The sequence below is a fragment of the Macrotis lagotis genome, chromosome 1 (assembly GCF_037893015.1).
Source record: "Macrotis lagotis isolate mMagLag1 chromosome 1, bilby.v1.9.chrom.fasta, whole genome shotgun sequence".
Taxonomy (NCBI): domain Eukaryota; kingdom Metazoa; phylum Chordata; class Mammalia; order Peramelemorphia; family Peramelidae; genus Macrotis; species Macrotis lagotis.
The window spans coordinates 375545771-375558563 of record NC_133658.1 but is presented as its reverse complement, the minus strand read 5'-3'; the positions used below and the strand labels follow the sequence as shown (position 1 = coordinate 375558563).

Here is a 12793-nt window from a genome sequence, read left to right as displayed (position 1 = left end):
TGTTTCCTTAGGGGTCCTATTGAATTAAATGGTGGAGCAGAGAGGTGTCCTGTATACAAGGGTTTAGAATTCCTCCAGTGTGATAAACCTAGATTTCCATTGACTGACCCATCTGAGCACTCATATCAAAGTTAAGCTGTTTATTTCGACTTGTTGGACCTCAAAAATCTTGGGGAGGAGTCCAATCAAATAGATTCTGCCTTTTCTTCATAGTTCCTCTGGTTATTGAAACAATCTTGGATTGCATTAAGATCAGGATCCACTTGTTATAGACTTTGGGATCATTTCTATTGTAATTTTCTGGTCTGAGTTCATCAATTCTGGGAAATCTTAGGATAAAGAGCAAGAGGATCTTTCTAATGAAGACTATGAGACCCTCTGTTTTTGCACAGAGAAATGAGGAATATTTCTAGCACCTCACTCTTTGCTATCTAAGATAACTAAGATACCTTTGCTATCTAAGATATCTAATAGGAGCTTAAGGCTTTCTGAAGTCACCAGTTTCCCAGAGAGATTTACATTCTGCAGGCAAAACCCTTAGGTTTCCTATTCTAAAACAAGTTTGGGAGGAAAGACTCCCAAGCATGGCTGAGTTAGTGAAACTTTTTCTCTCCTTAGAGTAGAATTAATTTCAAATTCTAATCAAAGTTCAGTCAACTAAACCTCAGAACCTGCATCTCTTAACTGTCTTTATACAGAAGGTATTTATCTTCTCCATCTCTTAGACCATCATTGCCATTGGAATGTGATAAGTCCTTTAGGAAAAGGGATAAAAGATGAATAATAACCAATCACACAAAACCCAGAAAAGTAGGGCCTATTCAAAATCCAGGCTGAAATCTAGATATACTCCATAGAACAGCCAGAGCCTTGCTAGTTCAGTCAGCACTGGGCTATTGGACTCTTAATTATCTCCCTGGGAAGGGGGTTTTGCCCAACATTGGGTCCTTTGACTGTTGACTCTAAGTACACTAAAACAAAGCTCTGCTCTTCACATTTCATCTCTGTATTCTCTCTGTCTCTTCTTTCTATGTTGCCTTCTCTGTCTGTCTTTCTGTGTGTGTGTGTATGTCTGTCTGTCTATCTGTCTCTCTATTTCCTTCTTTTAAAGATGGTTTCATGAATTTCCTTTTTGGTTTGTTATATGATTCTATCATTTCTGTTCTCCTACCATAGCAACTCTTTCTCTTTTTGTGGGAAGAACTAACTGATGAAGAAAACAATTGCCTGAAGCTGATTTCCAGTCTGCCCTTTTGATTTCCCCATGGCCTTTTCTATAATGGATAGTTATCATTTATTTCATTTTGTGCTTTTCAGACCACTCCAACCTCTCCACAAACCTTCCAGAACTTCTGTTGGTGCCTCTGTCTGGCATCCCATTTGTCACCTTGGGATAACCAGGTTTCATGGATGTGAGCATCATTTTTAGAGGAGTGATACCTGCCATATGCTTTCCCTGTCACATATTTCTGACCACCAAATGATTGGTACAGAATAATGGTTTCATTTACTTTGTCTATTCAACCTGGGAGATATGGCATTAATATTTCCTTGTGGACTAGGTTTTCCCCCTCCCTAGCCAAGAAGAAATTGGTCTTGTACTTAATTGTAATAATGATAGCTAGCATTTACATAATACTTGCTATGGGTCAGACTGTTCTAAGCAACTTTAAAATTATGCCATTTCATAACAACTTTGAGAGTGAGATGTTATTTTTATTCTCAATTTATAGGTGAGGAAACTAAGGTTAAGTAACTTGTTCATGGTTATATAGCTAGTATCTTTGGCTAGATTTGTACCCAGGTCTTCCTGACTCCAGTCCCAGTGTTCTATCCATTTTGCTATATAACTGCCTCATATAGCTATATAACGGGTAGAGATTGAATGATGATTTGAATAATCTAGTTAATTTAGAGGCTTTAGTCTCCTATGGATGCCCTTGAAGGGCTAATTAAAAGTTCATTTCCCATCTTAAAATATTCCATATTCCGCTTTTTATCTTCAAATGCCAGTTTTGACCTTTTGCTTAGGACATTTATGAGGGAGGCATGTCTGGCTGCAGGTACCAACTCTCTAGGATGCCTCAGGATATCAAACACTCCAACTTGGTCATTAATGATTAGGATGTGTCTTAGGTTTCCATCATTAGGACTTAATTCATATCTTGACTTGATTCCAGAGTGTCCCCACTGTTGTGGTCACAGAACCATGCTCAGGGTCCACTAGCTAAGAGTTATTATTAATCTTTGCTTCCACTTATCCTCTGCCCTTTTTCATCATTGCCTTATTGAATACAAACCAGACTATTTATCTTTTTAACTACACATTTTTGCTAGGTAAGGAAACTCTGGGTCAAGTGGGCATAGAATAATAATGTGTTTCCTTCTCTGGGTGGGTCTTTTGCTTTTATCTATTGACACAGTCTCTTTCACTGCAGTCATCTTTCCTTTTTCCCTCTGGAGTAAGGGATGCTGAGTAACTTCATGGGGGAACATTTGCTTTCTTTCCTCACCTCTATGTCTTAGAATCCCTGACTTCTTTTTATTCAGCTTATTTTTTTAGGTTTTTGCAAGGCAATGGGGTTAAGTGGCTTGCCCAAGGCCACACAGCTAGGTAATTATTAAGTGTTTGAGGTTGGATTTGAACTCAGGTACTCCTGACTCCAAGGCCGGTGCTCTATCCAGTGTGCCACCTAGCTGCCCCTGTTCAGCTTATTTTTTTGCAAGAGACTGTTTTCCTGGTTTACCTGGCTGTTGAGTATTTTCTGATCTAAGGTTATTTGATGAAGTCTTGTTATGTGATATTTCCTTTATTAGAATGTAAAGTACTTAAGGACAGAAATTGTATTCTATTATACTTTGTTTGTCCAGAGCTTATCACAGTGTCTAGTCTATAAGGATAGGAATAAAGACTAATGTTTTGATTATCTTGATGAAGAAAACTTCCAGGTAAAGGAATGCCCTAAAGGGCAGGTTAGCAGCTTATCTTCAACTTTATAGTCATAGGTAGTTGACTAAAGCACTGAGATATTAAATGATTTTCCCAGAGCCACACAGCCATCTCTGTGTGTCAGAGATGGGACATAACAACAAAATAGCAACACCAACAACTAGCATTTAGATGTCTTTGTAAGGCTCGTATAACTCTTTATGTATTTTATTTTATTTAGTCTTCACAAAAAAATCATGTAAAGTGTTTGCTATTGTTATCCTCATATTACAGATGATGAAACTTCCAGAATGTAAATAATATTTTAGGTACACAGAGCTAGTAACCCATCTGAGTCATATTTTTCAATCCAGTTTTTTATCTACCATACCACCTAGCTTCTCTTAATATATGCTTATTGATTACCTGATTCATCCATCCATCTATCCGTCCATTCATTCACTTTACCACACTTCATCTTTCACAGGGTACCTAAAATATTTTATGCACATGAATATGCCCTTCATAAATAATTTTGACTGAATGAATTCATAGAGCATTCACTTAACAAATGTTTATAAAGTGCCTATTTTGTTTAGAGCTCCATGCTAAGTGTTAGGGGGAAATGCCCAGGTTGTTTCTGATTTCACAGAAATGGAACGTTTCCTCTCCCAGGAATATTTTGTAACTATTCTCTTGCTACATTTTATTATATTTGTCCTTCAGTGTCTTACTCTGTTGAGTAAGATTTTTGTGTATGTGCGTCCAAAGATTTAGACTGTTATAGAAATACCTCTACAGGCACAATTACATCAATCTTTACAATTTGGGATTTTTGCATCCACAAAGAGCAAATGTATAGGCAAGTACAAACTCTTTAATCTCTTCTTAGCTTATTCTGTACCTGGTCATTATGACCAAATATAATATGGGTAATGGGGAAAGAAATCTTTTAAAAACTTCTCTTGTTTTATGTACCCTACTTCAGAACCCAGATCCTCTATTCAAACTCTATTTTGGCTTTTAATGCCTTAAATAATTTTGCCCTGCCTATGGAATCCTATATCTAATCTATAATTCTTTAATCTGTAGCCTCTGCTTTGGTATGACCGACACACAGATCTCCCCACTTCCACCCTCAATATACCCAGCTATCGCCAAATCAGATACCTTCCCTTATCTGTATCTGTTGATGTGAGATGCCCTTTTCCTTCCCCTTTTCTTTTTTAAAACCTACACATTTTTCTTTGGACTTCCCTTAAAGAATCCAGTTCACAATGACCCCCCTCCTCTATTGAACTACTACTATTGTAAATACCACATAATTTAGTTCTGAGTTGTTTTGGGATTTTTTCTTTTATGTTAGTATTGTTTATCCAGCTTGATTGTTAAGTTGCTTGAGGGCAGGAACCATATCTTTTTTCCTCTCATAGTGCTTTGTACAGGTCTGAGCACTTAGTAAGAACTCAAACAGATAAAGGACCTTAGAGTCATATTGCCCAAAACTCTTATTTTTTTGACAGATGAAGAAACTGAAGATTACCAAAGTTAAGTGAAATGTTGAAAGTTACATAGCTAGTTACTGATAGAATTGATATTTGAATGATCAGTCTTTCTCCATACACCTTATTGACTTAGGAAGCAGGATTCAATCAAATTAAGGCCAGATTTAGGGAGCAAGAAAAACGTAGGAATAAGGGAAGTATCCAAAACTGAACATTAGTAATGATAAAGAGAACACTAAGACTCTAGAAGACTCTAGAATTACTTTAGCCAGAGCTATGAGGTGGTGTGGTATGGAAGATGAAATCCTAAATCAATTTTATCTGAGTTCAAATCCTACCTCTGACCCTAACTAGTATTTTGACTATGGTCAATCCATTTAATTTTTGGCAATCTCTGTTTTCGTAACTATAAAATGGGGAGAATAGTACTTTTAATACCTTTTATTGAATTGTCATGAGGTCAAAGTGAGAGAATGTTTGTACAGTATATTTTGAACTTTAAAATACTACATATATATTAATTATATTTTTTCAGAATGGCACATGTTTCAGCCACTTTGCTAGCAGCTGTATGGTTTATATTAAATTTGGCAAAATGTAGCCAAGAAGTAAGGAGGGAATTCTGATTCTCACAATGCCTTATGAGAGAATGGGTGCACATTTAGGTCAGTCCCAAATGGCACTGGAGAAGGAACAAGTAAAGCATCTAGAATAGGACTCTTCATTGGTCTTATACTCTGGTATGCATTGTGTTCCCAAAGGGCACTTCTAGTGGGCTTGCCACTTCAAGTGTATCTCTATATCTTCCAGTCCTCTATTTTTAATCTGTCAAAGAAACCAGGGAAGAAATAATATCTGATTATGTACTCTCTCCTGATCTCTCCTCCTCTCCCTCACTTATACTCATGCAGATGCAGCTGCTTGTCTTCACTAATTGTTTGATGCAAAGGTCTTTTATGGTTGAGTATAAAAGTAAGTGCCTGCATGGAGAATGATCCAGGTTCAGTCATCATCTCATTGCAACTTCAAATTTATTCTTCTACACATAACTTCATTCTTCTGTCCTATAGGTTTCTTTCTTTGGATCTTACTTTCTACTTGACTCTTGGCAGTAGAATTAAGGCTGGTGGGTTTTGCTTCTTGAGAGGTCACTTCAAACATAATTCCTTCCAGGGAGGGGTGGGGGCACCAGGATTTATTACTCTCTGATGCATTTGTTGGCTGGCACTTTCATCTTCATATCTTGAAGGAAAGAAAAGTGGGCTAATGTTATCTCTAAATTTATCAGCATTTTGACATTAACTCCTTCAGGTTTCCTCAGTTTTTCCTATTCACTATAGCTTGTTACATTTTTTCTGTCAGTTTTCTATAAATCATATTAGATAATTTTAACTTTGAAGAGAAATTTGACTTACCATGATGCAAAAGATATCAAGAGAGCGGCTCCTTCCAGCAAGATCAAGAACTGACCTTATTTAAAGTCTGACTCAGTGTGTCACCCTGGAATTGGGATTCTGAGAGTTGGAGGAAGCTCCTTTCACTTGATGTTTTCTAACAATGGCTGTATACTTGCCGAGTATGTTACAGAAGGGAATCCTAGCCAACTGTGGATTAGATTAAATGACCTCAGAGGTCTCTTCTGTCTCTGAGATTCTGTGAACTCAGACCCACAAAAGTGATGTCGTGTTTTCTTATTTCAGCTTGGGGCATGGCAGAGAGAAATGTGGTTTTAGGGAAACCAGGTATTCAAGGAAATGGATGGTGTTGAGGATGCTCAGGAAAAAAACACTTCCCCAACTCTGCTGCTCCAAAAACCCTCTCCTTTGGAAAAGTTTTTTTTTTCCTTGTGGCTACTTCTCTTCCTACACACTCTCTCTCTAATCCTCATTTAAACTCTGACTCCAAAAGAATGACAGAGGGAAGGAAGGGAGAGAGAGGTGGAGGAAGGAAGGAAGGAAGGAAAGGAGGAAGGAAGAGATAAAGAGAGGGGAAGGGGAATGAAGGAAGGGAGGATGGACAGAAGGAAAGGGGAAGGAAAAAAGGGAAGAAAGATAGGAAGGAAGGAAAAAAGAGGGAAGGAAGGGAAAGTAAAAAGGAGGGAAGGAAAGAAACATGCACTTATTAAGTGCCAGTCACTGTGCCAAGAATTTTGTAAATATTTTCTCATTTGATACTCACAACCACCCTAGGAGAATAGGTGTTATTATTATCCTCATTTTACAGTTGAAGAAACTAAAGCAGACAGAGATGAATTGACTTCTCTGGGTCACATAGCTAGCATAAAAATAATTAGGAGAGAAAAGAATCACCACGTCCAGACCTGTATAGCCTCCCAAATGGTAAGTCACAGTGATATGAGATATGAAAATAATAAAAAGGATTTCACTTATACCACAACTTTCAGTAGTGTTTATAACTTTTTCAAAGCACTTTCACATCTATAATATATTAAGTGACTTTCTCAAAGTGAGTCTGGTGTAGAAGGGCCAATAGAATCATGCTACTTTGGTAGATCAGGAGAGATCACATCTGGAACTTGAAGAAGCTGACAATTCCAACAAAAGGTTCTTTGGGTGTTTGACAGTGGAGAAGTTCCAGATGGTGGATTTTCTGGACAACCTACCTTGATAGAAAGATGAGACCTTCACAGGGTGCGTTAAAGCTCCCCTTTGCTGCAGTTCCACTTAACATTGGCAGGCAGCTGTAACTAAGGTTTCTTGTTTCTGGATCACTGCCTACACTGCAGAATTTTCACAAGGGGAAGGGAAAAGGGAAGGTTTATGGGCTGATCTTATCAAACATGAAATAAACTCAATGGCAACAAACAGCATTCTAGACCATATTTCCCCATTAGTCTCTATGGAATAATTTGCCCAACATCAAGTGATATTAAGAGCATAAAAAATAAAGATGATAAGGCAGATGTTTTTCTTATCTTTTTAAAAAATGTCCTTTTTTCCAAATTTAGTATTGTGGTCTTCAGTGTAGGCCAATGTTTTTGGAGACTTAAGGAGAACAGAATCCCAGAATCACTGAACCTCTGAATTAGAAGGGAATTCAGAGATAATTTAATCCAGTGTGTATCTGAAGAGTAATCATCCCTTCAGTATCATCAAGTTTGTACATCACTGTTGTCACTGATTTTCTTCCTTCTGCTTCCTTCCCTTCTGAGCCCCTTTCTTGCATTGCCCTTCAGAGGCTATCTCATCTAGAAAGCCTCTCTCCATCTCTGCTCCCACTTCCCCAGCTGAAAGTGATCTCTTCCCCTAGAGCATCTTGTCATACAGAAGAGAATTATAAGTTGCAAAATTTCAGGAAAAACTTAATGATTAGAAATGTCCAGAAGTGGAAAGGGTTTTTTTAGAGGCAGTGGGTTCCATCCCTCTCTTCCTACTCCTCACACCATACTATTCAGTATGAAGCAGACGGTCCAATTTTCATGTTACTTGACATACATGTGATATTTGTCTAAGAGAGAAGGTTGTTTTTATACTATACCTAGCTAGAATGTTATTTGATCTTAAATGTTATTTGATTCTAGATGTTATTTGAGACAGGGACACCTAAACTTTATATTTAAATGGATGACTTTTCCTTTCTTTTGTTTGAAGAGGGGAATTATATGAGAAAAGACATGCCTAGAAAGAGTGACACTCCAGCTGTCCCTCAATCTGTAAGGCTTCAGTCCCAGCAAGGCAAGATGGAAAGAATCATTGGATCAGGCATCCCTTTTTAAGGGGCTTTTCTCCATCACACTGATTAATGAGCTTTCCCATGCAACTTCTGGTCCCTGAGATAAGTGGCAGTCAACAATTTTTCCTTTATTTGATGAAAGGCAACATCATCACTTTAATTGGATTCTCCCAATAATGTTCAATATTTTTCCATGACCTTTACATTCTAACCCTTTAGGCCTAGTCCCAAGCACATTCCTCAATAACAAATCTGACTCAGTGAGATTTTATGTGATTTATAACCTCTCACTACTTGATGAAAAAATTTGGCACAAACATTTATGCACATTATTCCTTATTCTCTTTGGCTTCTTTCTATACCAGCTATAATATATATCACTCTATGTATAAGCAAACTGTAAAGATTGTTTTTAACAGAACTCTTCAGGCCTACTGCAAAACAGCTCCTATCATGGTGGAAAAAGTAGGAGTCAAGAGACTTGGGTTGTAATGTTACCACTCTCACTAATTAGTTCTGTGAATACTAGTAAGTCCCTTTACCTCTCCAGGTCTCAATTTAGCTATATACTTAAGGGAGTATACATAATTGTTGAAATAATGTATTCATCAAAGTTATAAAGTAAAATGTAGGTAATAATACCTATCTTATTTACTTTACAGGTAGTTGTGCAAATAAAGGTAATGTATGTGAGAATTTTCTGAAATGCTACAAAGATCTTTATAGTAACAGGGAGATTTTGAAGTTTTTAAAATAGAAGAGTGATATGATCAGAAAGAAATATCATCATCATCATCATCATTATTATTATCATCTTTAATACTGATTCATCTTGCAGTTTCAAGTGAAGAAAATCAAGGTTCGTAGAATCACACAATTTTGGAGATGGAAGTGCCAAAGAGACCATCTAGTCCAACTAACACTTAAAGAAATTTTTTTTTCTGTAGGATATTCTATAACTAGTTTATAGTCTGAAGAATGAGTCAAAAGACTTGTTGATTTTCTCTATTCTTTCTTTAAATATTGGGCATCTTCCTCTGTATCCATCACCATTCTTTTGATCTGACATTAAGAATTCTCTTTATGGGTTAGCTAGGTGGCTCAATGGATAAAGTACTGGTCCTGGAGTCAGGAGGACATGAATTTAAATTTGGTCTCAGACACTTAAAAATTACCTAGCTGTGTGATCTTGGGCATGTCACTTAAAACTATGGCCTTAAATAAAAATTTAAAAAAGAATTATATTTATAAAGATGATATAAAACTCATGCCAAGATCTTGGTTATATTCTTTAATAAATGGATCGGTGACCCTAGGATATATGTACAGTAGAAGGTCTAGTATTAGATCTAGTATTAGAGGAACTAGTTTCACAATTTAAAAATATTTCTTGCCTGCTTGTTACTTATATGATTTTGTGTGTCATTTCCTTTTCCTGGGCATCAATTTTCTTACCTGTAAAATCTATAACTAAGACTATATAACCCTAGATCCTTCTCAATTCAATATCTTTGATCTGAGAAGTCATTATGTTTTCCCTGTTTATATATTCCCAAGCTTGTTTGGCAGAGCCAATAATTTTGCCTCCCTAAAGCTAAGCAGTTATCCTAAAACTCTCTTAGTTTATTTAATTCCTTTCTAGATCTAAAGGACCTAAGTGAGTTTTAATTTTTTTAATCATTTTGAATTCTTAGAAAGGATTGAATTTATATGGAACACTTGGGTTCACCAAACCTGATATCAAGAATGCCATTTTTAGTACATGCAGTATCAAGAACTAAGATCCAGAAAGTATCTCCATATCTGCAACTTTAGACCCAAGTGTAGGAGAAAAGTAATATGTTTTATTGGTAAAGTATAAAACAAAATAATTGTATAACTTGAAGAAGAGAAAACACAAATCATTGTTTTTAAATATTTGAAGGTTATGGAATGATTGGTAAATTTGGAGTAATTACCCTGTGACCTTGGGCAAATCACTTAATCTCATTGGTTCTCAGTTTCCTGATCTGTGAAAGGGAGGGGGGTAAACTAGATGATCTCTAAGGACCTTTCATTCTCTAGATCTGTGGTCCTATGGCTCCCATAGAAAAGAGACAAAGAGTACTTTTCATGCATTTCTCCAGACACCAGAGCTAAGATTAATGGCAAAAAGGCAAAAAAGATAGTTATTGACTCAAAATAAATATTTTTAATTAGAACTGTTAAATATTGAGTTGCTGAATATTTATAAGTAATGAATCCCCACTGTTGATGTCAGACATGTTAAAGTGTGATGATTATATCATAAATAATTTAGAAATGACTTGTGCTTCAGATAAAGATTGAACCAGATGAATTCTAAAAGTACTTTCAAAACTAAGATTCTATGAATTCTAACTGAGAGGACAATATTAAAAGGGTTTAAAAATTCCCTTGAATTTGGAATATTAATTTAAACAAAAAAAGACTATTTCTTTCAAACTCTGTATCTTTTAAGTTAAGGAACAGACTAGCAGATGGGTGGATAACCTTTTGGATAAAGAAGTTTAAGAAATTAATGAAACTCGCTCTGCCAGCACAACAGAGACATATGTTTCACTTATAAAAAGTGTCTGTGTTACCTACCATCCTCTTCCTTATAGAATAATATTATTTTTGGTATATCCTTCACAATCAGCAAAATTTTAAGACCCCATTGACATAGATGTTTAGTTATGACTATGACATTACCAAATAATAGCTTAGTGCTCTCAAAGGATAGGAAGAACATATGATGTAATAGATGAAATATGACTTTTGAAGTACAAAAACTTATTGATGTAAAGATTCATTGTATGATAAACTTCTTCATCTACATTTCCCTCTTCCCATCATCATTTCCTTCAAAGGACTAGCTGTGATTCTGTGCTAGAAAACCTGTCCTGAACATAGAAAGAAAGGTTCAATGTCATTCTAAAAACTGATGGCTGTCAGTGCACCCTGGGAAATGAGCCTTGGCATTGCAATCATAGGCTCTAGGATTGACAATGGAAGGGCTGAAAGATCAGAAACTAAAAATATGAATATTTGTCTAAACCTTTGTAGGTGCCATCCAGAGATGTGAGTTGGGAGCAGGTTGACAAAGGCCTCTGATTTGAGATTGCTTTTATCTGATACGATTGTCCTGGAAGGAAGCTTAGTATATACCGCATTTTGTATTAGAAGATATTGCTGTCAAAGGTGAACTGCAGAAGAAAAGCAATGTTCTTTAGTATTCCATTTTGATATATGAACACTGCCTAAGAAAGCTACTTTTTTCCCCTGGAAGTCTACTTTATGCATTTTCTCAGTCTGGTAGTTTTTACTCCTTATTTTCTGTTTTTTATTCAGTTTTCCTTAAAAGGAATTACTTTTAGTATTTAATATTTACTGTCTAGTGTCATTATTATTAATTGTACTGTCTCAGTCTTGTCTCTTGAGTGAAATTGTAAATGCCTCAAAAGATGCTATCATTGGTGTGTCCATAGAAGCAGGTTACTATAAAGTAATCAATTAGTAATTCATAGGATTTAGAATTAAAAGGAATCTTAGAGATTACTTAGTTCAACCCTATTAATTTTGAGATGAGGAAACTGGGTCCCAGAGGGATTAAATGACCTGCTCAAGGTAGCAGAAACTTGACTGCTCTTCAAACTTGCTCTTATGATTTTAAATCATCCAAAGTAATTATCTATTAAGGATGGATTCAACACATTTGATGGCTTCTTGAGTACTCTTTGGGGGGCTTTTATCTACTAAAGATGGTACCAAATGATATTCAATGGCCAGTTCCATTTCCTTACCTGAAGTCTCTCCTCTAAACTTTCTGAACTAGTAGAATGTAAGAACATAATTTTTTTGAGGATAGGGACTACTATATCTTCACCTTCTATAAAGTCAAAGAGTAAAAGAAGCAAGGTCCCTCTCTCCAATTGCTGTGATGGTCTCATTGAAAACATATCATTCTATTGACTTTTTGTGCCTTCCTTCTCTCTCAGTGACTACAGAGTGAATATTCTTCTACTCACCATGGGTAGGGTCATTCATTTGAAGGAAATAGAACCCTTTGTGATTCGATCAGCAAATATTTAATGAGCATCTGCAATTATACAAGACAATTGCAATCTAGATTGTGGACTCCATGAGTGAAGGAGAAGTGATTTTTCATCTTTATATCCCTGGCACCTTACATATTGCCTGAAGCAAGGTACTTAATAAGTCTTAAATTGAATTATGGACACAAAGCATAAAACTCAGGCAAACTTTTGATAGAAGGTGCTATAAGAGATTTAAAATGTAAGATCCAGTTCCTATCTCAGGTAGCTTATAACCCAATTGGGGAAGTAAGACATAAATACACTTAATAGTATATTCAATAGAGACCTATTCAATAAAATAATAACATATATGCTATAGAGTGATGAAACATTAGAGGTCATCAAAACCTTACTGGTCAGTTAATACCTTCATTACATATGATCCAGCAACAGGATTTACTTGCAGCTCCCCAAATGTGTCACCCTATCTCCATGCCTTTGTCCTCACTGGCTTTCCCATTTGTCCTGAATGCTCTGCCTTCTCACTGAAAACTTAAAACTCAGCTCAGACCCTGTCTTCTTCAGGTAGATTTTCCCATTATGTCCTGTTAAGGTTTTATTCTGCAATG

At 36.2% G+C, this 12793-nt stretch overlaps 2 protein-coding genes across 3 annotated transcripts in view; one reads left to right on the top strand and one right to left on the bottom strand.

Annotated features, from left to right (window-relative positions):
• The window catches only part of DOCK2 (dedicator of cytokinesis 2), a 535580-nt gene that overhangs the window by 320614 nt on the left and 202173 nt on the right, over window positions 1-12793 (top strand). The window lies entirely within an intron of this gene.
• Window positions 1-12793, bottom strand: part of INSYN2B (inhibitory synaptic factor family member 2B) — a 126072-nt gene that overhangs the window by 31486 nt on the left and 81793 nt on the right. The window lies entirely within an intron of this gene.